General features: G+C 56.2%; 1 protein-coding gene across 3 annotated transcripts in view; it reads left to right on the forward strand.

Moving 5' to 3' along the window:
* Positions 1 to 465: 465 nt before the first annotated feature.
* Positions 466 to 27,960, forward strand: part of SPSB1 (splA/ryanodine receptor domain and SOCS box containing 1) — a 59,620-nt gene continuing 32,125 nt past the window's right edge. The window contains exons 1-2 of one of the 3 annotated variants that reach the window (XM_036925273.2): positions 466 to 653; positions 10,222 to 10,288. The gene's annotated coding sequence lies outside the window, so the exon portion shown is untranslated. Of the gene's footprint in view, positions 654 to 10,221; positions 10,289 to 21,429; positions 21,545 to 27,960 lie in introns of those variants that run through there. The other 2 variants (XM_036925272.2, XM_057499690.1) reach the window with 2 other exon arrangements.

Consider the following 27,960-nt stretch of genomic DNA (forward strand, 5'->3'; position numbering starts at 1 on the left):
TTCGGATGAGGCAAGCCAGCCCTTGCTCCCGAGGTTACTGAAACAACCCCCACCCTCCCAAGAGATTTTACAAAATTATTATTAGTAAACACCCCCCACCCCCCTCGCCCGGGCCCCGCACTGCAGCAGCCCTCCCGGTGTTGCAACCCCGGCCTGTAGCCCTGCGGAGGCTGCCTGGCGTTTCCCAAAGAGGCCTCCGGGGGGACCAAAGCCTCGGGGCCGCCCCACGCGCCCGCTCATTCGCGGCCTCGCCGGCGCGGCTGCCTCCCGACCCGTGGCGGCTCGGGCGGAGGAGGGGGCGGCCGCACCCGAGGACCCGACACGTGAAGCCACGCCCGGCCCGCGGCCCGCGGCCCCGCGCCTTGCGCCCCGCGCCCCTGGCGTGCGCCGGAGCCCGGGGGCGGGGCGGGGCGGGCCGGCCCAGCCCCGCCCCCGGCGCTTTTCTCTTTTTCACTTTAAAGCCTCGGCTGCGTTCTCCCCTTTGCACAGAAGTCGCGCTCGGGCAGCCCGCGCGCTCGCAGCAGGACCAGGCTCCAGGCGCTGGCGCCGGGGCTGCGGGGAGGAGGCGCCTTCGCTCCCTGCGGCGGTCGCGGCCCGGGCGCCCCAGCCTCCTCGGCCCTGAGAGCGGGCGGCGGCGGCGGCCTCCCGGCGAGGTAGGCAGGGCCGGGCGCGCCGGCCGGGCGGTGGGGGTCTGGGAGCGGTGGGCGCGGGGATCGCGGCCCTGGGAGCCGAGTGGGTGTCGTGCGGCCGGGCACTGGGGACCGGGGGGGATTTCCCCTGGGAAGGGTCGGGGCGCCGCCCTCGCTGCTGCCGCTGTAGGAGCAGCGGGGGGCGGCGGCCCCGGGTCCCACCTGCGGGGGCGGGGGTCGCGGCGACCGTGGTGACCATCCCGCTCGGCATCGAGTCTCGCGGCTGCAGGCCCGGCTTCTAGGTGCCCGGGCGCCCCGGCCTGTGTTCCGCGACCCGCCCGGCTGCCGAGGCGGGGGCACCGATTTGCTCCTTTCGCGGGGGCGCAAAGCGACCCCGCTCGGCGAAGTTAGTTTCGCTTTTCCCGCCAGTCGGGACTCGGACTTGCTGCGCTGCTCGGCCCGACCCGGCCCCTCCCGGCGACCCTGCCGGGTGCGCCGCGCCTCCCTCGGGGAGCCCGCCGGGCACCACCCCGGGCGGCGCCGCCCTCTCGGCCGTCCCGGAGCCGCCGTGGCCTCTCCCGGCAACCGAGGGAGAGCTGAGACATGGGTCAGGGAACTGAGTCAAGCAGAAAAACCAGAGCAGCCTGGGTCTTTCGGTGGAGCCGCGGGATGGGTCCCCCCGCGCCGAGGGTGTGAGCGGACATGGTAATTGTCCTGTTCACGTTCATGGCAAAGGCTCCCTGAATGCTGACGCCCGGCGCGGTGGCTTGGCCTGTGGCGAGAGACTGCACGGTGTGTGGGGTGTGTGTGTGTGTGAGCGGGTGTCCGCGTATGACTCTGTATCTGCGTCCCTGCATGTGTGCTTGTGTGTCTCCGAGTGCAGCTGTGGGTTGCGTGGGTGTGTGCGGGGCCGCTGGTGGGGGATTGCTGCTTAACCCGCCTTCCTTGCCTGGGTCCCAGGAGTGGGCGGGCTGGGCTAGGGCGGCCTGCTGGTGCCCGCTGAGGAGGGCGCAGGCTCCTTCTCCCTCATTTTTTTTTTTCTCTGAAAACGAGCTGTACAGTTTGGCGGTGAGTTGGCAGGGGCTGCTTCCTGAGTGAGTAATATTTAATTAAACACTCCAGCCAGTAGCATCAGGAACTGGTCATGAGTTGAGTTTTAACAGGTGTTCATGGTAAAAATGCTATCCTTGGTGACTAAAGTTTGGTGACCTTGGAGGAATTCTTTTCCTGGGGTAGGACAGCTGGAGAAGGGACCCCCTGACGTCATCCCTGATGGTTGGGTGTGAGGACACCAGGCAGGGAGGGGATGGGGCAGCCCCTCCCTTCTCTCCTGGATCCCTTGGTCACATGCCCCTAACTGGTGGTCAAAAGCTTTAGGTTAAACTTTAGGGGCACAGCAGGCTTCTACCCCCTGAGGAGTCACAGAGCTAGCGAAGCCCTGTCTTACTTACAGGGCATCTATCCAGTCAAGCTCTCCTTCCCCAGCAGAGGCCACAGAGAGGGTGGCTCACTTACCTGAATTGCACAGCCAGGGCTGTGGGCCAAGCCTGCAGAGCCCTAGCTGTTGCCCTTGGTTACTGTTGCCAGTGTTGAGGTCATGGGCCAGGTCTTCAAGTCTCCCCAGCTGTAAAGTGGTGGGCTGGATTAGGTCACTTCAAGCACTTCTCTGTTCTCTTACTGCATTTTCTTCTGTGGGGATTCTGTGGGGAGTGCTTTACGCAGTAGATGGAGAGAGAGAGAGAGAGAGAGAGAGAGAGAGAGAGAGAGAGAGAGAGTGCGTGCGCGCGCGCAGATGGGGAAGTGTGCACTAGTAGCCTAATTCAATAACTTTATGAGTCTTCGTTTTCTTTCCCAGTCTGGCTGCCACCAGGGAAGCAGAGAGAATGAAAGCAGTGGCACCTTGACTGCAGTGGCTCTGACAGCCACAAGCAGGGGCAGACCTGGCTTCAGGGACACTGGGGCTCTGGGGATAATCGGTGGGTTCCAGGGGTTCAAGACTTTTAGGAAGGAGTGGTCCTGCCAGGGGCCCTTGGATGATGTCACTTAGGAGCTGGGTGAGGCTGCATTCCTTGGGCCGTTCCAGCAAGGCTGAAACCACCCTTCAGGGGGCTCCCCAGGGCCGCCTCATCGAACTAACGCTCCCTGGGAATCAGCACAGTTCTTCAAGTTCTCCTACGGAGAACGGGCCAGCTGATGAAGGCCAGCGCTGCCCCCTGCTCTGTGACAGCGCTGGATATTGTGGTCTCCCGTATTGCTGCCTGCCTCAGGTGAGCGGAGACTGGCCTGCTGATGCATTTGCACATTTAGCAAAACTTATGATTCTTCTGGTGTTCATGAGTTTAGTCCAGGAATTTTGCAGCAGTGCTTCTCAGCAGTTGTTCTCATGGCCAGTGTGTGTGATTTGTCTTTTTGTTCTTGAGAGGTTTGAGAATGAGCATCTTGATCCAGCAGATGCACAGGGCAGGCATAAGTATGCCCATGTCCACCTAGAGCTGCATAATCTAGTCCTTACCCCATAAGCCTGGCCAATGAAATCCAGACTTGAAGTGGCTTTTGTTTTGGGCTTCCAACCTAGTGCTGTCCCTCTTCCCGGCTATCTGATAGCATGACTCCAGTCTAAGAGTAAAGTCCTGCTTGTGGCCGGGTGCAGGAACTGTGCTGCTAGGTGCTTGCAGACATGACCTTGTTTGATACTACTAATAATAGGGGGAAACAGTGTTATAGCGTGTGCTAATACCAGGCTCTGATCTGAGTGCTTGACCCATCAGCCCTGTACTCTTCCTTAGTACCCTGGCCTGTGGGTAGGTTCTCCTGCCATCCACCTCCTAGTGAGGCTGGCCCAACCGCGTGATGGCTGATGTCTACTGCTACTGACCGCTGGGACAGAACTCTTACCCCAGTTTGGCACCTACGCCCTTAACTGGTGGAGTATGCCACCTCCATTACCTGAGTCTTTTCTTCGAGATGCATGTATTCATTTTTTTAATGAAAAATTTTTACCCTATGGAAAATTTCAAACATATACCAAAGTTGGGAGAAGAGTATGAAGTTCCCTTATCAGCTTCAAGCATCAACACACCTGCCCATGGACGTTTATGCATGCACAGCCATGCCCACATACACACACGTGCACACATTCATGCTGGGTTATTATTTATGAAGTAGATCTCAGATGTGATGTCAGGGCATCTCAAGAACCATCAAAGGGAAGCATCAAGTCTTAAAGAGGTGGACTGGGGCTGCACCAGAGGGCAAGTGGGGTACGTCTGTCGAGGGCCCTGGTTGGCTGTGACAACAAGAGGACAGCTTATGGGGGATCTGTTTTGTGACCAGCCCCCAACCAGGAGCCTTTGGGAAGCTTCCTGCTTGTTTGTGTTTTAAAAGTTCTGTTCATTGCCCAACATTCAAATGAATGTGTGTGCTCGTTATGAGACAGCCCACATCAACAACAGGCCTGGGCTCTCGGGGCCTCCTTTGGGATGGGAGGAGAGTCTGAGGCATCACGCGGCTTTGCCCCCTATCAAGGCCGGGCCTCGTGCAATGCAGGCTTGGGGATTTCAGCCAGGGCCGGGCAGCAGGAATGTGGAAATGGTTTGTCAACAAACACTGCCTCTGACCTAAACACAAGCTTAACCATCTTGGCTCGCCTTGGCTCGCCGCGTGCGGGCCATGATGGAAGAGTCTGCCACCGTCGCGGTGCCTCAGGGAAAATGAGGGAGGTGGTGGTGATACGGCCCAAGACTAAGGGCATGTGGGATGTAAATGCCACACTGAGTAGGAATCTGGGGTATACCCTATGACAAGGCTCTTGACATCTGCCCCGGTTGTGCACAGACCTTACAGCCAGGGCTGCCTGTGGTCACACATGGCTTCTGGCCGCTCTTCTGGGCCCCTGATTGGTAACAAGTTTCCTTGTGTCACATTGCATCTGTTTCCTGCTGGTCAGGACAGAGATTATGGCATTTTGAAGGTGGAATCGGCAGGTGTGGTTACTAGTTGAACATAAGGTGCAAAAGGGGGAAAATTGCAGAGGTCGGTGAGGCTCCCCACTAATTCGGGGTGGGGGCATAGTGGACGGTGACCCTACCGAAAGGCCTGGGGGCTGGGGACAGCCTTGAGCCTGTCCCAGGTGGAATTGAGCTGCAGATGTGTCCTGTTGGCAGCTAGGCCTGGGGTGAGAGAGAGAGGCCTGGGCTAGAGACAGAGACTTTGGAGCCTTCTTTCAGAGGGGGTTGGTGCCATCAGCAGGGGAGCATTTCGCTGAATGGAGCACACCCAGGGGATGGAACCCTCATTCCTGGTGTTTTCATGTAGAACCAGGAAGAGGCCCTTGCTCCAGTGTTCTGAGGCCCAGTGTTCCTGACCCGGCCTGTGTGTTCGGGGAGAGCCCACCTCTGGCAACAAGGGGTGTGTGCTGGGGTCTCCACTGTGGCACCGTCTGAGGAGACCTCTCTTGGTCTAGGGCTTTTATGCTTCTCTGTTTAATCGGGGGAAAATGCACATAACATCGCATTTACCATCTTGATCGTTTTTAAGCACACACTCAGTGGCCTTTAGTACATCCACACTGTCGTACTACCACTGCCGTCACCGTCTCAGGACTCTGTCCATCTTGCAAAATCGAAACTCTGTCCCCATAACACTGACTCCCCACCCCGCCTCCCCAGCCCCTGGCCCCCACCTTCTACTTTCTGTCTCTGTGACTCTGATTCTAGGTCCCTCGGGTAAACGGAACCGTACAGGATTGTGGTCCTGTGACTGGCACATTTCCTTGGCACGCTGTCCTCAGTGTTCAGCCGTGCGGTAGTGGGTTTCAGAATGCCCTTCCTCTTTACGGCTGAATGATACTCGGGTGCATGGATCAACCACGTTTGGCTTACCTATTCATCCGTGGATGGGACCGGTCTCTGGTTTCTGGTTGCTCTCCCTGAGAGTTATGGGCTCTGGGGAGGGGCCTCCTCATGGGCCTTTGGGGTGCTGGTGGGAGTGTAGAGAAGGGGGTTCTGATGCTGGACAGCTTGGGTTCCTGCGCAGCCTCACAGCCTGCTGCCCCTGCAGCTGGTCAGAGCTGAGGTGAGACCGCTTTTGGGGGCGCACAGGGCTGGGAGCCAGGGTCTTGGAGGAGCCCAGGGTCCGGCTCCATGTGGCTGCTGAGCCCCCAGAGCTGCTGTCAGGGTGAGAGAGGTGGCGCCTCCAGCTGCCATCCAGCCTCGTTCCCAGGTCAGCGCACCTGAATCCACTTCCTCCCTTCCCTGGTGCTTCTAGGGCTCCCCAGCAACCCCCGGCCTGCCAGCACTCAGGGGCCCCTTTTAGTTTACATCTGCCCACTGGCTCTGCTGCGTTGGTATAGTTGCCCCTTCCTGCTTGGAGACCCCTCCTCACTGCTGTTCCTGCTGCCTGCTCCTCACCCTCCCCGCCCCGGCCCCCATGCCTGCTGCTCTCCCTATGGCTCTCTCAGCACACCCACCTCCTCCTTCCTGGAGTGGGTCCCCCACCCTCCGTGGCTTCCGTCACCAGCATGTATACCCGGCTGACCCTGGACCTTGTCTGGCCCCCAGCCTGGCGTGTTTCCTGCCGACCAGGCCAGCGTGTTTTACCTGGATGGTCCTGCAAGCTCTTCTCACTTAATCGTTAAGAACCAAGCTCCTCCCGTCACCGCACTTGCCTGATCCACCTGCTCCTGTGGCGTCCCTGTCAGCAGGTGGCCTGCCTCCACCTACCCCCATTGACCCGAGCCAGACACACGCTTATGCCCTCCAGCGCCGTGGGCAGCTGGCCGTCATCCTGGAGCGCCCCAGGAGTGCAGGACCAGGACACATGGCTCTTGTTCCTCGCTGGACCCGGTGCTGAGCACACACAATAGGCTCCTGCGCGGGCAAGGCTGGTGGCCGAGTGGTTCTGAGCAGCACTTGCAGAGACCCCGGCCTGGGCTGAGGCAGCACCAGCCCTTCCAGGCCTGGTGACCTGCTCACAGGATTCCCCCCAGAGCCTCGGCATCCCTGACCCTGTGGTGTGGCTGCCACCTCGGGGCCACAGTGAGGTCTCAGGGAGGTGATGGGAGTCAGCACTGGCCATGGGGCATTGCCCTGAGGGTGGCGGCATCGCCCCCTTTCAGCCCTCCAGAGAACCTACTGCTGAATTCTCAGTTCACAGACCAGTTTCCCCTATTACCCTGTGGAAGGTCAGGAACTCCAAAGCAAGCCTTCTCTCATGAGCTATTTTTGGACAGCTTATCATTCACTCTTCCACTCAGACATCTATTGGGCCCTTACAGTATGCAGCCAGCGTGCTGGGGCTGAGGATGCAAAGAAAGGGGATCTTGCTCTCGGAGGCCCCTCTGTCCAGTGGGAGAGGCAGGCCCGTCCCGAGCTTACCTTACCCAGGGCACTGTGACACTGACAGGGAGAAGGGGGTGGGGAAGCAGATGGGCATTCTGGGGGCAGTGGCAGGTGTGGAAGGTGAGCATGGGCTAGTGTGTGGCTAAAGTGGGCCTAGAGGGCCGAGAGGCAGGAGGACACCAGGGGGTGAGCCTGCGGGGAGAGGGGCTGGAACTCGGGGGGCTGCTCCCCTGGGAGGGGGCGGAGCATGGGATGCTCTAGGCCATGGCTTAGGGCCTCGGGGTGATTACTCACTCCTGCCGAAGGGCTTCACCTTCTCAGCCATGGGCCCCTGCAGCGGGAAGGCTGAGTCCCCAGGCCTCCCTCATATTGGAGGCTGCTTCCTGCAGCGGTTTGCTTAGCATATTGTCACTATAAATAGCCAGGTTTAGATCATGGAGAGCATTCTGGGTGCAGTGCTGTGGGTGTGGGGTGGGGAGGGAGAGCCCACTGCCCTGTAGGATGCCTCCTTCCCTTGGCCCAGCTTGGGGAGATATGGAGTTGGGATAGAGTGGAGGCCTATAGATAGGAGAAGGCCGGGTTTAGAGTGCTTGAAAGCCAAGCCAGACAGTTTGGATGTGAGAGAGGCACCATCACAGGCAGAAGAGCTACACACATGGGATCAAGTGCCCAAGAGGCAGCATCGAGCTGGTCACAAAAATCAGGCACAGTGCTGGGCTCAGAGCACAGTGGCAACAGCCACGGAGGCTGGCAGGTCCAGGTAGGCTTCCAGGCACTACACGTGCAAGTCAGTCAGTCTTTATAATGTTAGTGAGCCTGCAGAGAAGTGCCCCCATTTCACAGATGAGAAAACTGAGACCAGGGGCCCAGCTTGTAAGGGGAGGAGCTGAGAGGCGAACCCTGCAGCCTGGCTTCTGGCTCTACACCTTAACCATCAAGCACTGCCACAAGGAAGGAAAGCAGCAGAAATGAGTGCCTGAGAGGCCAGATGGTCACATGTCACCTGTGGCTGGATAGACTGGGTGTGGGGGACCCATCAGAGGCAGAAGTGGACCCGTGTTTGCAGGGAAATGACAGTGCACCCAGCAGATATGCTCACATGCTCTGTGATCTAGCTTAGGGATAACACTGAAGAACAGGTCAGATGGGGCTCTAGTGCTTTGGGGGTTTGAAACTATGTCCTTGTTTTCCCAGGCAGTGCTGACAATGGGGGCCCTGAGCTTCCTGGGAATGCCGGCTCAGGAAGTCATGCTGGGACTCTGTCCCCTGTCCCCTGGTTTCCTGCAGAGCCCCATGGCTGCCGTGCCTGAGCAGGAATACAGGCCATTTGGACTAAATCAGTCACTTTTAAATGTTCTTTTTTTTTTGAGGGGTAAGGTTCTGTGCAAGGCCTGGCTTTGGTGGAAAATCATCTGAACTGAAAATAAGAGTTTGGGGGCCAGAGTCTTAGAGGCAGCCTGGGGGTGGTCTTTCCAGCCCCTCCTGCCTCCGCCCCTTCCCCAGCACACTCCTGTAAACTGTCAGGAGCAGGTAAATGTCAGCACCGGGGGCCAGGCAGGCAGCTCTCAGGATGGTTTTGCCCGAGTGTCTGGGTGTAGGCGCCAGAAGTGGGTTTATCCACCATGTTTTGATTAGTTGGGTTGTGACCTCTGTTTTCTTCCTGGGAGGGTGGGTCTGAAGCATCTGGGGGGATTTTTCTCAGTGGTCCTAAACCATGCCTCAGCCCAAGACAGGTAAAATAGCTGTGTTTAGGCAAAGTAGAAAAATGGGGCTTGCTTTCTGTCCCTGAGCCAGAGAGTAACTAAGTTCTGACACACAGGGGACCTGGTGATGACCAGTTCCCTTAAATCTTTTATAAGACAAAGCAGGTAGAACCCATCTGTCTGGATATTGTAGCAGTGGGGTGCTATCTCTTCAAGGCTCAGGGTGTACACAGCAGGAGCTGGCGCAGGACTCATTCTAGCAATCTTATTGAGGTAATTTACATGCTGTGTGGTTCACGTTGTTAATGTCCACTTTGATGATTTCTAGTAACTGTGTATAGCTGGGCAGCATCAACACCATCCTAGAATTTGTCTTCTTGTTATTTGAGCATGTTCTGCAGGTGGGAACCAGGGTGGGGGATGACCTGCCAGCCCTTACGGAACTCAGGAAAATAGCAATCCCCCACCCTGGTTCCCACCTGCAGAACATGCTCAAATAACAAGAAGACAAATTCTAGGATGGTGTTGATGCTGCCCAGCTATACACAGTTACTAGAAATCATCAAAGTGGACATTAACAACGTGAACCACACAGCATGTAAATTACCTCAATAAGATTGCTAGAATTTTTCCTGAGTTCCGTAAGGGCTGGCAGGTCATGATCGTGGAGGTTTCTTGGGTGAGCAGTTCATGAGCTAAATTTTGTGAGGATTGAAGGGCGCCAGGCCTTGTCATCACATTGAAGTGGCGCAGTTTTGGACAGCACCTCTTGAAGGCTGCCCCGGTGCAGCTGGGGCTGCGTGGAGGGTATAAAGGTGAGGGGCCTAGCAACAGCTTGTGCCGACTGTCCACAGCCAAGCCCAGGGCTTTATGTGTCCCGGATGCACGTGTGCACACACACCACCTTCTCCTCCTGGGTTTAGTCAGACCAGTTTGCTTACTGTTTACTGACCACTTGCTGTGTGCCAGGCACCATTCTCAGCACTTCCTGTGAATCAACTTATTCCTGGCTCCCAAAAGCCCTCTGGAGCAGAGTGACTGTGCCCATTTTACAGATGGAAAACTGAAACAAAAAAGTCTAATAACCTGTCTGTCAGGGATCACACAGCCAAGAAGTCACACCAGATGCAGACCCAGTCTTTGCTCGGAGTCGCTGCTGCATGTGGTCTCTGAGCGTGAAGAGGCTCATAGTCTGGTGGGGATGGAGAGTGGGCCAGAAAGCAGTAGTTTTTGAGATGCTGCACAGGCAAGTTCTGTGATGTGGGTGTGCCTGGGGTGCTGTGGGGGCAGGTGGGGAAAGAACTTTCTGGAGGAGAGTAGCCTTCGCTGGGCAAAGGAGAGGGTACAGGAAGGGGGCCCGGCTGGAGGAGGCCTAAGAGCACAGACTGGTTGGTGAGAGCCGGTTCGTGAGGCTGCAGCCCGGGGCGGCCAGGTCCAGCCTGTGCCCAGGTGCATCTGGTTTCCGGCCCTTAGCAGGCGCTCAGTGGAGGCTAAACAACATTGGAGACGCAGGAAAATTCGAGATCCTGAACCTGCTGTTTTTCCTTTCAGGAGTGACCAAGACGACTTGAAAATGTCCTCAAATGCCCACTTGACATTTTCAACATCTCTGCTGGGTGTGAGTAGCCCCAGCTGTGTCCCTGAATCCTACTTCCCCTGCCCCATCAAATAAACAAAACAGCCGCCAGCTCAGAAAGCTGGGGGGCTCCCCGTTCTGTGAGCGGTCGCCCCGGAACCCTCCTGAAGGGCCTGCGTGTCTCCCACAGCCCACCTATTGCATCCCCGGGGTGGGGTGGGGGGGAGATCCAAAGAGTGAGGCCCTCTCGGTTCAGCAGCAGCAGGAGAGGGTGTGAATTCGGGGAGATGGGGGACAGGACCCTGGCCACTTGCTTCTGCTCTCTGTCTAGTGAACCACATAAAGAATTTCAGAAAAGGACTGACCGGCCCAGGGTTTCCCTCGGCCAGACCAGGCGTAGAGCTTAGATCACCTTGTTTTTCTCAGAAAAATCAGTCTTAAGCCTCAGACTTTAAGTACCTCCCTGGGGACACTTCCTGTGGATATTTTGACTGACAAGTGGCTGAGGTTGAGCTCCTAAATAAAACCGGAGTTTTAAATTGGGTTGCAAACTCAGATGCCCCCAGGGGCTGGGAAGGAGATGCAAATGAAGCAGTAGTGAAAGGCTGTAGGGTGGGGAGAGGTCTGTGGCAAAGGGGAATGCATGTGCTCGGTGGGAGGGGCGGCCTCTCTGACCCAGAGGAGTGGGGGCCGGTGTGCTGTAATATCCATTTTCCCTTCTAGGAGAAGCCAGGAATCTAGATTTTTTTTTTAATGCAGGCAAATACTTTAGTGGTTTTCTGTTTGTTTCTAAAGAAACACACAACACAGTAAAATGTCTGTGTCCTTGCTGTACAGAGGAGGAGGGCAAGGCCAGGGAGCCCAGTGGGTCACATAGCCTGGCACTCAGGGCACTGGGACTAGACCTCTATCTACTGGCGCCTGGCCGGGCCCACTTCCCACCTCCCCTTGCCGCGTCCTGGGTAAAGCCCCAGGTCTGGGAACCAGCTCAGCAAATTCAACTGCACCCAGAGGCGCAGAGCTCTGATGGACAGAGCCCTGAGACAGTCACATCCACCCACATTTGCTCAAGAGTCAGTATTTTTGGCTGCCTGTTGGGTGCCAGGCACAAAGCCCTTCACATAGATGGTCTCAGTGATCCAGACAACACACCTGGTGGGTTTTCTCATCCCCATTTTACAGATGCATAAACTGAGACCCAGAGAGGTTCAATTCACTGTATGGGGTTGGGGGTGGGATATGAATGTGAGTCTAATTCCTGAGCCAGGCTTATAGCCATCGCATGGTGTACAGAGCTGTGACTGTCGTGTGGTAAGAAGTGCATTTCATCCTTGACTGGTGGGAATGGACTCACCTCGGATCGGGCAATGCCTGCTCGTTTTGACCCTGTCACGGGTGTCACTTGCAGTTTGGGGAATGTGGCATGGGAGTTGGGGCCACCCCGCTCCCCTCCTGGACGGGAACCTCCAGAGCACAGGCGGCCCCACCTACGGAGACCGCTCCTCGGCTCACAAGGTTGCTGACTAATTCTCTTTGCAAACGGTTCAGTTTCACAGGCTTGAGTTTCCAGTAACTATGTGGGTGGATTTGTTTCATTTAAGGGGAAAACAAAACAAAACAAAGCGTGGAGGGGGTTTGCTTTCCCAAGAAGAGGGCTTGCTAATTATGGGTTCAGTGCGTGCGGCTCCGGGCATCTTGGTACGATTGCGCAGCCAGCGGGGCTTCTTGGCAGGCGGGCTCCGAGGTAGAAACCGCTTAGTCATTTACTAGCAGGGACCAGGTGCAGGAGGTCAGGGAGGTGCAGTGGCCCCGGCTCCTGCAGAAGGAACAACCGCCTGTGCTCCCCCCTGCTCTCCCCTGCTCTACAGGGCAGGGGAAGGGGAGATGGGAGAAGAGGAAGGTGCCAGGTAAGACAGACGGCTTGGCTGCAGCTGGCCTGGGAAGGAGACTTCCTGGCTGGCCAGGCTGCCTGTTTCAGGTGAGTTGGAGATGGCTGTGTGCCCAGGCACCGTGGACCCTGCAGGGCAAGGGGTGAGAGGCAGCCCCCAGGGCATGAAGGACAGGTGTGTGTGTCTTACCACAGAGGCTCAGCTAGAAAATATTAGCATGCTGGTTTGGTGTGGGCACTGGCCAAGCACAGCAGGTCCTGGGGCCTCTGCTGTGCCAGACGTGACCCCTGTAGTCTCCAGATGGTAAGGTCGTGGCAAAGGGGCTGATCGATGGAGGCGGGCAGGTCGGGGCTCAGGCAGTGGCTGTTCGCTGAGCAGGGCTGGGAGGAGCGGGGTATGGTAGAGCCCAAGTGCGTCCCACTGCCTTGAAAGCAAGTGCCGGTGGTCTGCTGTGCAACATCTCTGGTCACGGGTGTCTTCTCGGGAGGAGGTTGCCTGGGAGGCTGTGCGTCCTCTGGAACTGGGCGCTAGGGCAGATACGAGCCTGCTTAGGAGTCAAAGGGTGGCTGGAGTGCTGCTCTGCTGCTTCCTGCCTCTGTGACCTGAGCCTCACAGTTTCCCATCCATGAAATGGGGGTGTAAATACCCCATGGGTGAAATGGGTTGATGTCGGTGACCTGCCAGTTGCTGGCCTTCCCATCACTGGGATCCTGGGAGTGGGCTGAGGACTTACCTCCCATGTGTCTTGCTGCCCTTGGAATTTATCATCCTGAATCCTGGCCTTTGAGAACTTGGTTCATGTGCTTTCTGGAAGGGAAGGGACTGATACACAGGTACCTCGCAAACAATGTCACAGTAGGCAGAGGGTAGTAAAGGCAATGAGAGGTGAGCAGAGTTGTGGAGGATTTTGATGGGATTTCAGGTTTGCTCTCAGCAGGTAAATCCAGGAAGGCTTCCTAGAAGGGGTGATGTTGAAGCTGGGCCTTAGGGTGTGTAAGAACTGGGGAGAGGAGGAACAGACGAGGGGATGCACATATGCCAGGTGCCAGTTGCTGAGATGGTGGTGTCCAGTATGTAATAGGCACTTAATGAATATCATCTTCAAAGTCAATATGAGTGTGGGATTTTTAGTTTAGATATCTGGGTACCTATTTTTAGAGGTCTTTTCTCCCTGTTTTTGTAGATGTGGAAACTGAGACTAAAAGAGGCCAAGTAATTTGTCTGGAATCCAAGTCAGAAACCAGAATCAAAACTCATTGCCTTCCCAGGGCAAGGGGTGAAGTGTGAGTGTGTGTGTGTGTGTGTGAGTGAGTGAGTGAGTGATAGAGATTTTCCTGCCACCAGGTGGGGAAAAGACTGTTCAAAGCCATATGCAACTGATTTCCTGTGGCAAAGGTACCAGTTTCTTGGAGCCCCTGCACTTCCGAGCGCTCCTTGAATTGGTCTTTTTATTGTTCCACAAAAACGGGGAGAAAAGACCTCTAAAAATAGATGCCCAGATATCTCAACTAAAAATCCCAGTCATACTGACTTTGAAGATGACCTCCCTCTGGTTGCCTGGTGGGTGCGCGGATGGGAAGCAAGGACGCAGACAAAGGTCGAAGGGGATCCCAACCCCACATAATTGCCCTTGTTGGGTTTTTAGGCCTGAACTCTTGTGGAATTTCCTGCCCTGGAGCCCCCCGGGTTGGGTGTGCGGGTCCATCGCCAGGGGAGGCAGGTGGACAGGGTGGCTCTGCCCTGGGGCTCGCAGGAAGCAGCCGCGTGCTCTCCCCTTCCAGGCAGCTTGGGGAGACAAGGCACTGGTCATGGGAAGGTTCGGGATGGGGAGGGATGGCACTTGCTGTGGCCTGGGAGGGGGATTGTGGGGTTCTGGGCGGACAGTGGGTGAGGAGTGAAGGTGAGTATGGGCACCCAGAAGTCCCTGACTCCCCAGTCCTCCCTGGGGCGGGGGCTGCTCACACCTCGGCTGCCCCTGCAGAGCAGTAGGTTGTTTGCCACTCTTCGGTCCCCCCGCCTGTCTGTGCTGGCCCTGCCGTCTGTTCTCTCTGGCCCCTGCCTTTGCGCCTTGTCCCTGGCAGCGTACGGCCTGCCTGACGGGCAGCATCTCCTGGCTCCACTCAGGCTGCCAGCACCCTGGGAAGCTCATGAGTTTGATTCTGGCTTCTGACCTGGATCCTAGGCAAATTAGCCTCTTTGAGCCTCAATATCCATCCATTTCTGTAAGAATAGTCATGAGACTCGCCTTGTGGAATCAGGAAGAACTGAGCAAGACAGCTGGTGCCTCTAGGCAGTTGTTTCCTGTATTCAGAGAATCGCCAGGCCTTTGTCGGGCTCTGGTCACAGCCAGATGAGGCAGGCTGCCTGCCCCGAGGGTCCCCGTCAGTGGTGGGGGTAGTCACAGGAGCTGTGATCAGAACACAGTGAGACTGGCGCAGGGGACCCCGAGCCCAGGAACCCAGCCTGAAGAGAGGTTAGGGACTGGAGAGGTGTGAACCAAGGGGCGGTGCAGGGCCCCGACGGGCAGTGTCATGTGATCTGCAGGTCAGCATGTGGATGCAGCGGGCTGGCGAGAGAGGAGACCGGAGGCCGGGTCTTGTGGCCACCACGGCCACAGTATGCCGTCTGCCTTGCCCTGCCCCGCCCCACCCCACCCCATCACTCCTCACCTGGGGCCTTGAAATGCAGGGGCAGGAGGAAAGGCAAGGGCGGTCCTGGGGCGAGCTGCTGCTGGCACCCTTGGAAGTCAAGGACGAGATGGGGACCGTCTTGGGTTGGGGGCCTGGTGAAGTCACCCGGCCGAGTGGCTGATGTTGGTGAGTGGGGAGAAGGCCACCTAGAGCAGGGAGAGGGGGCCGCAGAGGCTGGGACGGGGCAGCGGGGGTATTGGATTGGAGTTGCAGGCCGTGATGGATTTTATGTAGCTTTGAAGTATATACAGGGTCCTCCCAGGCCCAGGTGTGTCTGGCGTGGTTTGGGTTCGGGGTGATGCCAGTAGAGCCACCCCTCAAAGGGTGGGGTTTCCAAGCACTGTCCAGCCTGGTGGTTGGAGACAGGACAGCCACTTTGAGCTCCTGAGTCCACACCCGCTGGTCCTGTGGCCCCCTGAGTGGCTGGCCCTAAATGGGAAGCTGCCTCCCCACTTTTCCGGTCCCTCAGCATCCAGTCCCAGACCTCCTGGGAGGGCCCTGGCCCAGGCACCTGCCTGCCTGCTCTGCGTCAGAGGCAGGACATTCTCCTCCTCCGAAGGGTGGAGGAGAATCTGTACTTTCAAGCTCACTGGGTCAAGTGAGTTCCACTGTGGCAGCCAGACATACCTGCTCAGGACAGGACCAGACTCCCCCACTAGGGACCCCAGATGTCTGGGTTGGTGTCTGTTCCCACTGTTTCTGGGCAACCCCCCCCCACACACACACTGTTTTCTCTTTGCTTTCCTCTTAAATTTGCATAGCAGAAACTTCTTTCTACAAATATTTACCGGGCACCCACGATGTGCCAGCCATTGTTCTAGGCAGGGAGTTGCAGAAATAAGACAGACTAGAGGGCGATCATTAACCATCTTTGTATCTCGGGTCAGACCGCCCTCTGTGTGCTGGGTGCAGATCTTAACTTTTGGGTCCACCTGCAGAACCTCCTCCCTCCCCACCCCAGCCCGATGGCTTTATGTCCTCTTGCCTCTTCTCCCCCCTGCCCCACTGGGTCATGCACAGACGTGGGGTGTCCTGCTGCCCCTATTTGGTTGGGAGGTCCTCAAGAGCCAGGAGAGCCCCTTGCATCTCCATGTTCCAAGCACACTGTTGTGGGGTGTGTCCCACACACTGCTTCTGATTTATTCCTTGGTACGCAGAGGAGGCACACACACCTTCTGTTTGGCAAGCATTTTAGGCAGTCAAGCAGGAGAAACAGATTCACCCTGTACCACTGAGGGGGCTGGGGATGCGCTCTGTGCTCTGTGCCTGGCTGGGGGCTGTAAGGACTCCTGGAGCCGCTGCAGGAGTCTCGGTGGATGTGGGGAGAGTCACTGAACTATCCCCCAGGGCAGGGACTTTGTTATCACCATCGGGTCCTGGTACCCACCTACCACAGTGGCTGGGACATGGTGGGGCCTCAGTGGGAACTGGGAAGGAAGGAAGGAAGGTGTGAGCTAGCTAAGCTCTTCACCTGCAGTGGAAGAGTTGGCATCTCTGATCCAGTCAGCTCATGTTCCGAGGTTGTCTTTCTCCAGGAGGGCCGGGGCTCTGTCTATCTGGTTTGGCAGTCCTGGTGCCTAGGACAGTGCCTGGCACACCCTGGGGCTGAATCGGCTGGTTGATTTTCAGCTATCACTTGATCCCAGCTGTAGAGTCTGGCCATCTCCCCTGGAGGGGGGTGCCCCACTTTGCCTGATTGTGATCTTCCGTTTGAAGGTGCCTTGGAGAGTGGGTTCTGTGTTGTCTTTCCTCTTGAAGAATTTTCACTTACGTCAGTGGTGCTTTGGGGGCCCCAGTTCCCATCGTGGCTGGTTTTATTGGGACAGAATTTTAGGAAGCTCTGCTTCCAGCTGGAGGGACTGGGAGGGCTCCCCACCCCACCAGACTCTGGTGGAAGACTCCTCTTTAAAATAGGCATCTTGCTTCTCCTTCACTCTGTTCCCATCCCTGAATTCCTGGGTCTGTGACACCTCCCCAGGCTGAGGCAATGGGACTGACCATGGCCAAAAAAGGCAGGTGTAATTACAGGTGCTGGAAATAGGCCTGTTTCCCTTTGAACCATCCCTTCCTACCCGTCTCTCTCACGCGCACACACACAGAGCTGAAAAAAACTCTTAAACCTTCTTCGTTTAGTCTGAAGAGGCATTGCAAGCAGTGGGCCTTAAACATTTGCATTCCTTGGGCTTAGCCGATTCTTTGGAGTGTCGAGTTTCTGAGTTAGTGGTCTATGGAGGGTGAAGCCAGAACTCTTTACAAAGAAAGTGTGTGTTTGTGTGTGTGTGGTGGTGGAATTCCAGATATCCTGGATGGCACGGGTGGCCTCCAAGCACCAGGGCCCTACTTGGAGAGAGCAGCCTCCATGTGACTTTATCAAAACTCGGCCTGACCTGTTGATCATCACCTTGGTTCCCGCTAGGGAGGTGTTTCCATGGTCCGGCTCTTCAGCCCTTTGGCGAACGCTCACTATTCTGCCAAAAATGGGTAAAGAGGCTTTCAAGAAGCTCACGACCCCGTGGGGGGAGACAGCTGCAGCCCATTAATGCTGTCCTTCATCACACCCTAGACCCACTGTGAGGAAGGGTCAGTCACTACTTTTTTAATAAGCTGCCGTCTGTCACAGTGACATGCATGCCCTTGACCCCAGGCCGGGCCTGGTTTAAGGGATGTTAAGATGTGAAAGGTGCTGAGTCACAGGAGACAGGATGAGGGCATTGGACTGGCTGGGGGGCAATGCCGAGTTCACGGGGAGGGTTGTTCAGCAGTGGGGGACCTTGGGCGGCAGTTTTGGGGCAGAGTGGGCGGGGGGGTGCGACAGCAGGAGGAATGCATCAGTGCCAGCAGGTGCCGTGGCCCAGCACTCGCTGTGTGCGGCCCGTTCTGGGCTCTCGCTCTCATTCACTCTGTGACCACTAACTGCTTGGGGAGCTGCCACAGTGTCTGTTCACAGATGGGCAAAGGCAGACCCAGGCAACTTACCCCTGGGAGTGGCCCTGGGCAGGGGTTTCGCCACCTGCTCTCCCTGAGCTCCCATCCCATAAGGCTCTCTGTTCGCTGTTGGTTAGCATCCCAGATCCCTGGGCATAGTCCTTGGTGCCTGAGCTCTTTCCTCTTTATCATAGACGCCTGTCTGTAGCTGCTCTTGAAGGAGCGCTCTGCATGTAGTAGGTGCCAGGATGTGTGTGCACTGGCATCGTCTGACCCTCAGACCATCCCTGTGAGACAGGTAGCATCACTGTCCTTGTTGTGCAGATGGGGAACCTGAGGCTTCAGAAAATGTCAGGTCATGGGAAGGATCAGAGCTGGGATTTGAACCCAGGGTGTCAGCTCCAAAGCCCACTCCTGGATGTCATTTTCACAAGTTTGCAGCAATTTCTGTGTTATTCCTCCCCATTTTGTATCATGATTTGACCTTGGCAAGCGGGAGTTCAGTCCTGACTTCAGGGTTGATTGAGTAGCCGTGTCTATGAATAAGACCCAGGGTGACGAATATTCCTTAAAACCTCTTGAGAAACAGCGTAGTTGCTGGAGAGAGGGTGCTTACATGGTCTTGGGCCGAATTCTGGGAAGGCCAGGACCACCTCTGGTTTCACTGAAGCTAAAAATTAGCAGAATATTCTGGAGGGTCAGGAGAGCCAGTGTGGGTGGCAGGTAGTGGTGGGTGTTTGGTCCTGCTCAGTCAGCCAGTCAGCCAGTCAGCAGGAGGCCCGGGTGGGGTGAGGGGGAGGGCACGAGAGAGGGACCACTGTGTGGACCATCAGACACCTCCAGCCCCCGCCCCGCCCCTTCTCTTTTGTTGTCTGGCTGTATCAGACGTCTGGCTTGCCGGGAGGTTCCTGAATGGGCCTTGGAACTGGGTCACTCCCTTCCCGTGCTGCAGGCACTGACCCCCATGTGACCTTCCCTGTGGTGACAGTGTCTGGCCTTCACTCTTTGATGCTGTTTGTGGAGGGGCAGTGAATGTCTGGGGCCAGGGTGGCCCCTGCCGGATGCCCCTGCCAGCGGCCCCTCCGCCTTCCCCTCTGCCGTGGTGGAAAGGGGAAACCCGCACTGCCGACCTTCTGTCTGAGCAGCCGACCTTTGCCGCCCCACCGAGTGCCCTGGCTGGGCTGGCGGCTTTGACTGTCTAGATGGAACAGATTCATTCCTGCTGGGCTGGAGCCCAGGGGGTGCTGGTGGCTCGACCTGGCCCCTCTCCGACCCCCTAGCCCCTCTGGCGCTCAGTAACGGATGCTCCTTCTGTGAAATCACTGGGGTTTTTCTTTTCCTCCCCCTAGCTGGCTTGAGGAGCTGTCCCTCAGAGCCCATCAACCGAGAGCACAGTGGACGTCGGAAGATGCTGCCGTGTGGCCTGGGCCCCAGGGCTGGTCCCGAAGGTCCACGTGCATTGCTGCCCGGTACTTGGAAGTCAGTGCTGGGCCTGGAGCCCTGCCTGCAATGGAGGGCTTAGTTCGGGCTTAATTTCTAGACGTGATGGCATCCAGATGTGCATGAAGCAGGGAAGGGAGAGCACCAGACCCACCTGCCTCCTAGGAAATGGTTTCCTTCTCACACCTGGCTGCCCCCGTGTCTTCCGGTGCCAAGAGCCCCAGCCAGGCAGGTTCTAGGGCAGCAGCCGTTGCCGAACCTAAAGGCGCTCTGGGCCGCAGTGAGACAGTCCCATGTCTACTCCATCCGTGTCCCGCTGCTGGGCTTCCAGGGTGATGAGGCCTAAGTTTTTACTGTGACACTTAACAGACAGCAGGGGCCGTGCAGCACGGGACCTTGGGACTGAGGGCCTCTTGCTCCCCTTCCTCTCAGATCCATCCCTGTGGCCACTGGAAGACTTGGGGGTGCTTTTCCTGCAAGAGGCAGAACCAGGATCCAGACCCCAAAGGGTCACGGGCAGGCTTGCTATGCCCCAGCTCCCTCTGGCCACCTGGAATCGAGCTCCAGAATCCCTCGGGGCATTCTGGTTACTCCATTCGGTTATACCCTGAGGTTTTCTCCCATTTCTTTTCTCCTAGGTTCTTTAGGCCGTATCTTTTTGGTGTGTCAAAGTAAGGGACCACATCCCCTGGTGGATAACCACTCACGCTTTTCTTAGCTAGTTGACGTATCTATTGCAGCTGGAATGGGCTCTGGGTAGGCAATGCTTTGTTCTCACCAACGTGGACCCACTGCAGGCAAGTGCCAGCACGTAGTGGGATTCAGCAGTTCTTCGCCTTGCTGAATTGTGTCCTATTTATCTGCCGTCACACCTGTCGTCCTCCTCTGGGGCAGGCTCCACTGTGATTCCACGGTCAGCATATAGTAGGTCCTCGATGAGGTCTGGGTGGGGAACGTGGGTTGTGCCCACTGCTGGGTGCCCAGGCCTTCTGCCTTGGTGGTGTCTCTTTGTGCCCAACCTCAGAAGGATCAGCTCAAAAGGGCTGGGGTCCTGGCTGCTGTGTGCCCAGCAAGGGCGCCAGCCCAGGTGGGGATGGGCCAAAGTCAAGACAAAGGCCTGTTGTGCCCTCGGAGTCAACCCCAACCTGGGTTTCCCTGAGGCTGAAACTGCCAGTGCCCGGCCCGCCTTTTTCCCATAAAGGGAACTTTGTGTGTGGTTCCCAGCGGCCAGCTTCTCCCAGACTCTCCCTGGGAATGGGCGTGCCTGCCTGAGAGCCACAGCTCACTGTAGTGATAACTCCCGTGACCCTTGACCTCAGAGCCGACTGGCCAGACCGTGTGTTGCAGGGCCAGCATTGTCTGATCCAGACTAGACACATTCTTCCTTGGAAAACTGAGGGGGTGGGGACTGCGGGGGCAGGACCGGGGTGGGAGGTGCCTCGTGAGTAGGTCTGTGCCCGGCAGGCGGTGGTGGGCTGCAGGAAACCCAGCTGCCCTCCAGCAGCTGCTCCTTGAGTGGAGGGCTTGTGTGGACACTTGAGGCTGGGACCCGAGGGCCAGGTGTGCAGTTGCTGACGGAGCCTGTTTCTGCCCCCATTGCCGACCCAGGGCTTTCCAGGGAAGGGTGGCCAGTGCAGGCAGGGGGAAGGGGCCAAGGCTGCTCCTGATGTCTGGGTACCAGCCCACCCTGCACACTAGGAAGGTGCTGTGGAGAGGAACTGAGTGGGGTTCGAGGACAGAGAGCGTCGGCTATTTGCAGGAGGGTGGCAGGGATGCAGTGGCCTTTGAGCAGAAGCCCAATGGCAGTGAGGGAGCAGCCACTTGGCTTTCCAGGCCCAGTGTACTTTGTACCAGGTAGGGGGCTTGGGAAGTGCAAAGACCCTGAGGTTGGAGCTTGGCGTGTGCCAGGAATAGCCAGAAGGCCACTGAGGCAGGACAGAATGGGAGAGGAGGTGCGGGAGGCCAGGTTCTCAGCGCCATGGGGGACCCCTGCTTTTCTCTGAGTGGAGCCCCTGGGGGTCTGTGCAGAGGAGCTGGTGCTGGGCCCCAGGAAGGAGCAGTGAGGTGGCGAGGTTTTGGGCAGACCCAAGGTGGACCTGAGGAGGCCTGCTCCTAGTCGGGTTTGTATTTCTGCCCCTTCACTCACACATGATGTGACCATTGACAAGGTGCGCCCCCTCCCTCAGCAGACATTTGCCTGGCCCCTGCTGTGTGCCGGGCTCTGGGCCGGGTGCTGGAGCAGCCTAGTCCCTGCCTTCTGGGAGGGAGAGATGGATGAGAAGTCTGCCGCCGTCACAGGTCTCTGCCCCCTAGACTGAGCGGGACGGGATGCTCAGCGCTGGTTTGAGGACCAGGTCAGTGAATGGAAAGTGCACACAGGTACTGAAGGACAGAGTAGGCGCTTCCAAAAGCACTGGGGAGAGCTCAGGGAGGCTTTTTAGAGGGAACCGGAGTCTGGTGTCCAAGTCTATGTGGAAAAAGCCTGACAAGAAAGCCAGTGCATTCTAGGTGGAAGAAACAGCATGAGCAAAAAAGTGGAGTCTTTAAAAATTTGGCCCGTGAGTCAGTTAGGACTTTTCTAGTTACAAGGGACAGAAAATCCAATGCAAACGGCTTTAAGCAAAAAGCGACTGGTTTGCTGAACTGTAAGCAGCTAAAAAGTCGAGGGGCTTCAGAAACAGATGGATCCAGAGGCTCAAATCCTGGCCTCAGCAATTGCCATTTAGACCTCATTCTTAGATGTCGTTCAAGCAAGGGTCCCAGGGATGGCTCCTGTTGGCCTGCCTACTCCCTGGCAGAGGGGTGGGTGATGCCCTGCTGCAGCAGGCTGAGGCCTTGTATCTACCCCTGGAGCCCAGGGTAGAGAGGGACCTACCCAGAGCCCAGGAGAGGGGAGGAGTCCTCTAAGACAGAATCGAGGTGCCGTACCAGAACAGGAGAAGTGAGGTGCTGGGTGGAGGGCTCAGATGCCCACCCCAACTTGTCAGGGTCACTTTGCCCGTTTTCATCGATGGTTGTGTGTTTTGGTGGGCGAGCAGTGCCCAGTGCGGGTATGCGTGGGGAAAGAGGCTGCAGAGGTTTTCAGAACCAAGTCACAAAATGCTTTACATGCGAGAGTTGGACCATTGTCCTTGCGGTGGCCCCATGCCCGCTGTCTAGTAGGCACTCAGTAAACGTGCCAAGGTGACCTGTGTGTTTCATGGATGACCACCAGGTGGTTTTAAGCAGGGAGGTGGCACAATGAGAAGACTGTTTGCACAGCCACCGTGCAGAGCCAGGCCAGCCTGGAGGTGAGGTGGGCTGGGAGGGCGTGAGCGGAGAGGACACAGGAGCAGGCTCAGCAGAGAGCCTGGCCCAGGGGAGCCCCACTCCTGCTCCCTCCTACCCACCCCATGCCCCTCTCCACATGACATCATCTGGACACATTGGGGCTGCGGACTTGAATCCTGTCATTAGCTTTGCCCCCAGCATCCTCTCAGCCGCCCTCCTCACCGGGGAGCCGTTTCGTTCTCTTCCCTCTTTTAGCTGCTGGCTAACATTGTGGTAGATGAGCAGGGTATGTTTCTAAAAGCAGCCGTTGCCCAGAGAGCCGCCATTGCACTTGGGTGGCCCTGCTTCCAGGGCTGGCACAAAGCTTCCTGTGGTTGGATATTTTTCCAAAACCTCGAGGGAAGATGTATCCGGGTCCCCTCATCTGCTCTGACTCCTCCCAGGAAGAGAAAAGATGCTAGCAGGGGCCTGGGGCCCACTGTCTGTATTCTGTCTGTCCCCAGAGTGGCTGGGCTGGCCTCTGGCGCTGAGGGAGGGGCCAGGCAGAATGTTGTCCGTGGGGTTGAGTTTGCTCTTCCCTGTCTTTGGCGCCCATGAGATCTCTCGGGTTTTGTCTCCCCATGGGACTGCTGCAGAAGAGTCGAGCACAGCCCCCTGTGACCTGGGTTTAGTCCCAGAACCACCCCGAGGGAGGCTCACGTCGCTTTCCTGAGCGCCCCCTCCAGCGCTGTGCCTGGGGGCCACCAGAGAGCCCTTTGGGAGCGTTTGGAGGCTGCTGCAGTGCCCATAGGAAGTCGGTGGCTGCTGTTGGGGTGGTCGCCCCAAACTGCCCCTTGAAGAGTGGCTAAAGGCACAACTTGAATGGCTGGGAAGGTGAGAGATGGGACCTCGCGTCCCCAGGTCACTGGCTGCCTGGGCCCCCGTGGTTTCCTGGTGGGCGGGGCCTGTGCCAGAACTGGGGGAGCGGGGTCTGAGAAGTCCTCTGATGCTGCTGTGCCCACCCTCCAGAAGGGAGCCGCGGGGAGGGCTGCCCTGCTCTCCCACCCCCGCACACCCGCCGACTTCCGACTTCCTTCGAGCCGGCCTGGCCTTGGGGCAGCGGTAACCCCGGGGGGCTGTTTGGAAGGGGCTTTCCTCATCACTGCAGTTTAGTCTGTGTTGGTTTAATTTGAAAGACTTACTGCCTCTGAGTCAAAACACCAAAATCCCCCTGGATGCGCCTCGGTGTTTGGTGCTGAGAGCAGCTGGCGCCTTCTGGGGGGGGGGTCCCTAATCCTTCCTTCCTGCCACGGCCAGGTGGGGAAAGCTCCTCAGCCTGGAGACCCCGGGCCTCCCCTGCCCTGGGGGTCTTCTGGGACAGGCGGTCAGGGTGATTCCTCATCCTTTGATAAATCTGCCATTTGTTGGGGAAGAGTCGCGCGCAGCCCCTGCGTCTCTGGCTCCGGGGAGGGTGCCGGGCGATGCTGTGAACCAGCAGCCTCAAGGGTGGCCGCTCCTGAGACAGTCCACCAGGGGGTGGGAAGAAATGTGTAGCTCTATTTTATTTGTATCTCTTCCTGTTTAATTTCTATTTTGGGGGAGGGTGTGTTTCATAATGGATGTCATCTATTGAGAAAGAAACCTGTGAGCAAAATGTATGCATAATAAATGTCTTTTGGGGGATGCAGGCTTCAAAGTGTGCTAAGTGCAAAGAGGCTGGTATGCTCTGCAGTAAGTGAGGCTCTGGTTTGTGAAGGAGGGGGTGTCACCAGGGGTCCAGGGAAGGCTGTGGTGGGATAGCACACCTTGGAATGTAGAGCACTTAATGGGGAAGGAGGGCATGGGTGGGCGAGGGGCAGGCAGACCGGATCCTGGCGCCATTCTGTGCTTTGGGCACTGAGTGTCATCCTGGTGTGTGTGGATCCTTTTGGGAGAGCTTTGGGGTGAGGCTGGCCCCTTTTTCTTTGGTGGTAGGCACCATTTCCTGAGGCCTAGACCAAGGGTCAGAAAATATAGTAAATATTTAGGCTTTGGAGACCATGTGACTTCTGTTGCAACTACTCAGAACTAGTGAGAAAGCAGCCAGAGGTAATATGCAAAAAGAAGGGCATGGCTGTGTGCTAATAAAACTTTATTTACAAAAACAGGCAGTGGGCCACATTGGCCCACAGGTCATCGTTTGCCAAGTCCTGGTCTAGATTAAGAGGACTGGGCCCAATGGGGCTCAGAACCAGCTGCGATTACCTACCAAAACGTAAGCCTCTGCCCTTGGACTCATGAACGAGTGCTCCAGTCAGACTTACAGTTGGGGAATTTGGAGACATGGTGTGGACCCTGAAGAGAGTTTGCACAGCTGAGGCACATAAGCAGCCATCCACACCACAGTGTAGCACTCTCAGCTCTGCAGCACACCTTCACTGCCTCCTTTAGAGCCAGGTGATCATGGCTATGGGAGGGGGCAGGGACCCTGCTTGTCATAGAATCACAAAGCAGCATCACCAAAGGAGATTTGGAGGCCCTTCAGACTGGGGTCCCTTGCAGTGTTGTGGGAAAATGTGCTATAGGAAGAATGTCCCCTTCTCCTCAAGTGTGGAGACACTAGAGTTAAGCAAAACTGGCTGAGTTTCTGCCCTGCAGGACTTCTCAGAGCCTTTAAGGTGCTGATGGGCCTTGTGACTCTATAAGAGGGCATATAGAATTTCCGTGAACTCCGGAACAATTTTTCAGGTGCCTAACAATCAGTCCAGCTCACTCTGCTTGAAGAGCTGATCTCTTTTGACACTTCATTTGATAGATGAGGAAACCTAAGACCTAGAGAGGCTGAAGGTCCTGCTCAGGGTGACACAGAAGGCTGGTGGTGGTGTTGGGGTGAGCGTCGAGTTCCTCAGCCACTTCCCTTCTGGCTTGGGAGAGCCGTGGCGTTGAGACCTGCCTACCCCGCCCCCGACCCCTGTCCTGATGCAAAGTCACAGGTATGGGCGTCTTGGGTTGTACATCTGGCCACATGAAGACAGTTTTGTTCCCAGGATGTACTGCATCCATCACTTGAAGCCCTGGATGATGGGTGGCTGGTTCAGAATGGCCCTTGGGCGGGTGGTCACCCCTTTGTGCACAAAAAAGAGAGCCTGGCGGGCCTCATGGACCTCCCACCACTCTCCTGGGTTCAACATCCTTTCCCTTCCAGGCTTACTTGTTAAGCAGTTACTAGGGTCTAAGTTAGGGCAGGGGACACACACCGAGGTTTGGTTTCAAAGTCATTATCTAGTATGAGGTGTCCTGGCAAGGAAAGGGGCTGCACCCCTGTGGTTGGCTGGTTAGTTAGTTGTTGAAGGTGATGAGGAATGTGCAGGAGGTTCTGGAGGGCCAGGCATGCTTCCACAGTGACTGCCCTGCAGGCCAGTGAACGGGCTGGACTTGTACAGGCACATGTAGAGTGAATCGGGACCCAGGAGTAGCTGGTTAGAGCGAGCAAAGGGTTGGAGAAAACCTTCATGGCAGAGTGGGCTGTGGTTGTGTGGGACCAGCCTTGGGTGCCCATCTCGGAAGTGTGGACTCAATCCTATGGGCAGGAGGAAGCCAGTGAAGGTCTCAGCGTGAGGGCGCCATGGGGAAAATCGGGCACATGCAGGGGGATTGCATGCATGTGTTATGGAGGCTTTTTTCACAGGATGCTCCCAGGAGGCATGACTCCATCTAAATCAGCATCTAATAGTTGTCAGTTCTGCATGGAAAAAAATGGGGTTTGGTGCTTTCAGTCTCTGTTTTTTTTTTTCTCTATGTAATTGTTTCCACAGTGAAAGTAGCTTTATTGTTCCTGATTATAATGCGCGCTCATTGTGAGGACTGTGAATCATGCATGGTATACAAACACAAAGAAGTACAGGTCGCCTGGACTCCGAAAGCACCCGCATTAACACTGCGACACCCCACCACATCATGCTGATGAGACGCGCACATTCGTGATGTCACCTGGACACACCGGTGGGAGTCCTCCAGGCTTGCCTACCACCTCTTCCCTCCTATGCCAAACTGATGTTAACCTGGAGCATGTCTTTCTGTTCTTTTTTTGAAACTGTAGTAAAATACATATAACAAACTTTTCCATCTGTCTTAGTCATCTTGGGCTGCTATAAACAGAATGCCATAGTCTGGGTGGCTTAAACAACAAACAGTCGCTTCTCACAGTTCTGGGGCTGGGAAGGCCAAGTTCAAGGTGCCTGCAGATCTGGTGTCTGGTGAGAGCGCGCTCTGTGGTTTGCAGAGACGGCTGTCTTGTGTCCTCCCATAATGGAGGGAGACGGCATCTCTCTGGTGTGTCTTCTAATAAAGGCTGAGAGCATTCACGGGAGATCCACCCACATGACCTCCTCACCTCTCAAAGGCCCCGCCTCCTAACACCATCACACTGGGGGTTAGAATTTCAACATAGGGGTTTTGGGGGGACACAATCATTCTGTCCATAACACCATGTTTAAGCGTGCAGTTCAGTGGCCTCAGGTATATTCACAGCCACCCACCACCATCCAAATCCCTCTTTTCATCTTGCAAAACTGAAATTCGGTCCCCACTAAACAACAACTCCCCATCTCCCCTTCTGCCACCTTAACGTTCTGTCTCTCTGAGTCTGACTCGCTGCCTCATTGCAGTGAAATTCTATGGTATTCGTCTTTCTGTGACCGGCTTTTTCACTTAGCATCATGTCCTCAAGTTTCATCCATGTTGTATCATGCTAGACCTTCCTTCCTTTTTAAGGCTGAGTAATATTCCATTGTATGGACAGACCACATTTTGCAGACCTGTTCATCTGTTGGCAGGCACCTGGTTTGTGTCTACCATTTGGCTATGGTGAACAATGCCATTGTGAGCAAAGGTGTACAAATACCTGCTTCAGATACAGCTTCTAATTCTTTAGGGTATATACCCAGAAGTAGAAATGCTGGATCCTATGGGAATTCTGTTTTTGTTTTTGTTTTTTGAGGAACCTCCATACTGTTTTCCACAGCAGCTGCACCATTTTACATGCCCACCAGAAGTGCACAAGGGTTCCAATTTCTCCACATCCTTGTTGTCATCTGTTATATTCTAGTTGTTTTTTTTTAACATACACCTTTTATTGAAGATTAATACACCCCAGTTAGTTCCACACCTTCCTGCCTGCCCAGTGATATACATGCATGTATTTTGGGTCACCCTATTATTTTATTAAAGCGGACACACATTTCATATTCTACCTGCTTGTCTCACTGAAGGCTGTGGAAATGACTCCAAATTCACAAATGCGGTTGTACCTTGTTTTCTGATTGCTGTGTAATGTGCATGGTGCAGATGTACCGGGGTTGTCCCCTTGGTCAGTCTTCCATCCAAGCAAGACACTTAACTGGAGCGGCAGAAATTAGCAGTGGCTCTGTAATAAGCACCCTAGTATGAGTGCCTTTATTCTTGTGGGCAAATTGCTGGGTGGACTGCCAGTCGTCCCCCCACATCACCTCCCCACCCCCACCCAAAGCTGCACCCACTCAGA

Source organism: Manis pentadactyla, chromosome 4 (genome assembly GCF_030020395.1).
Source record: "Manis pentadactyla isolate mManPen7 chromosome 4, mManPen7.hap1, whole genome shotgun sequence".
NCBI classification, from domain to species: Eukaryota; Metazoa; Chordata; class Mammalia; order Pholidota; family Manidae; genus Manis; species Manis pentadactyla.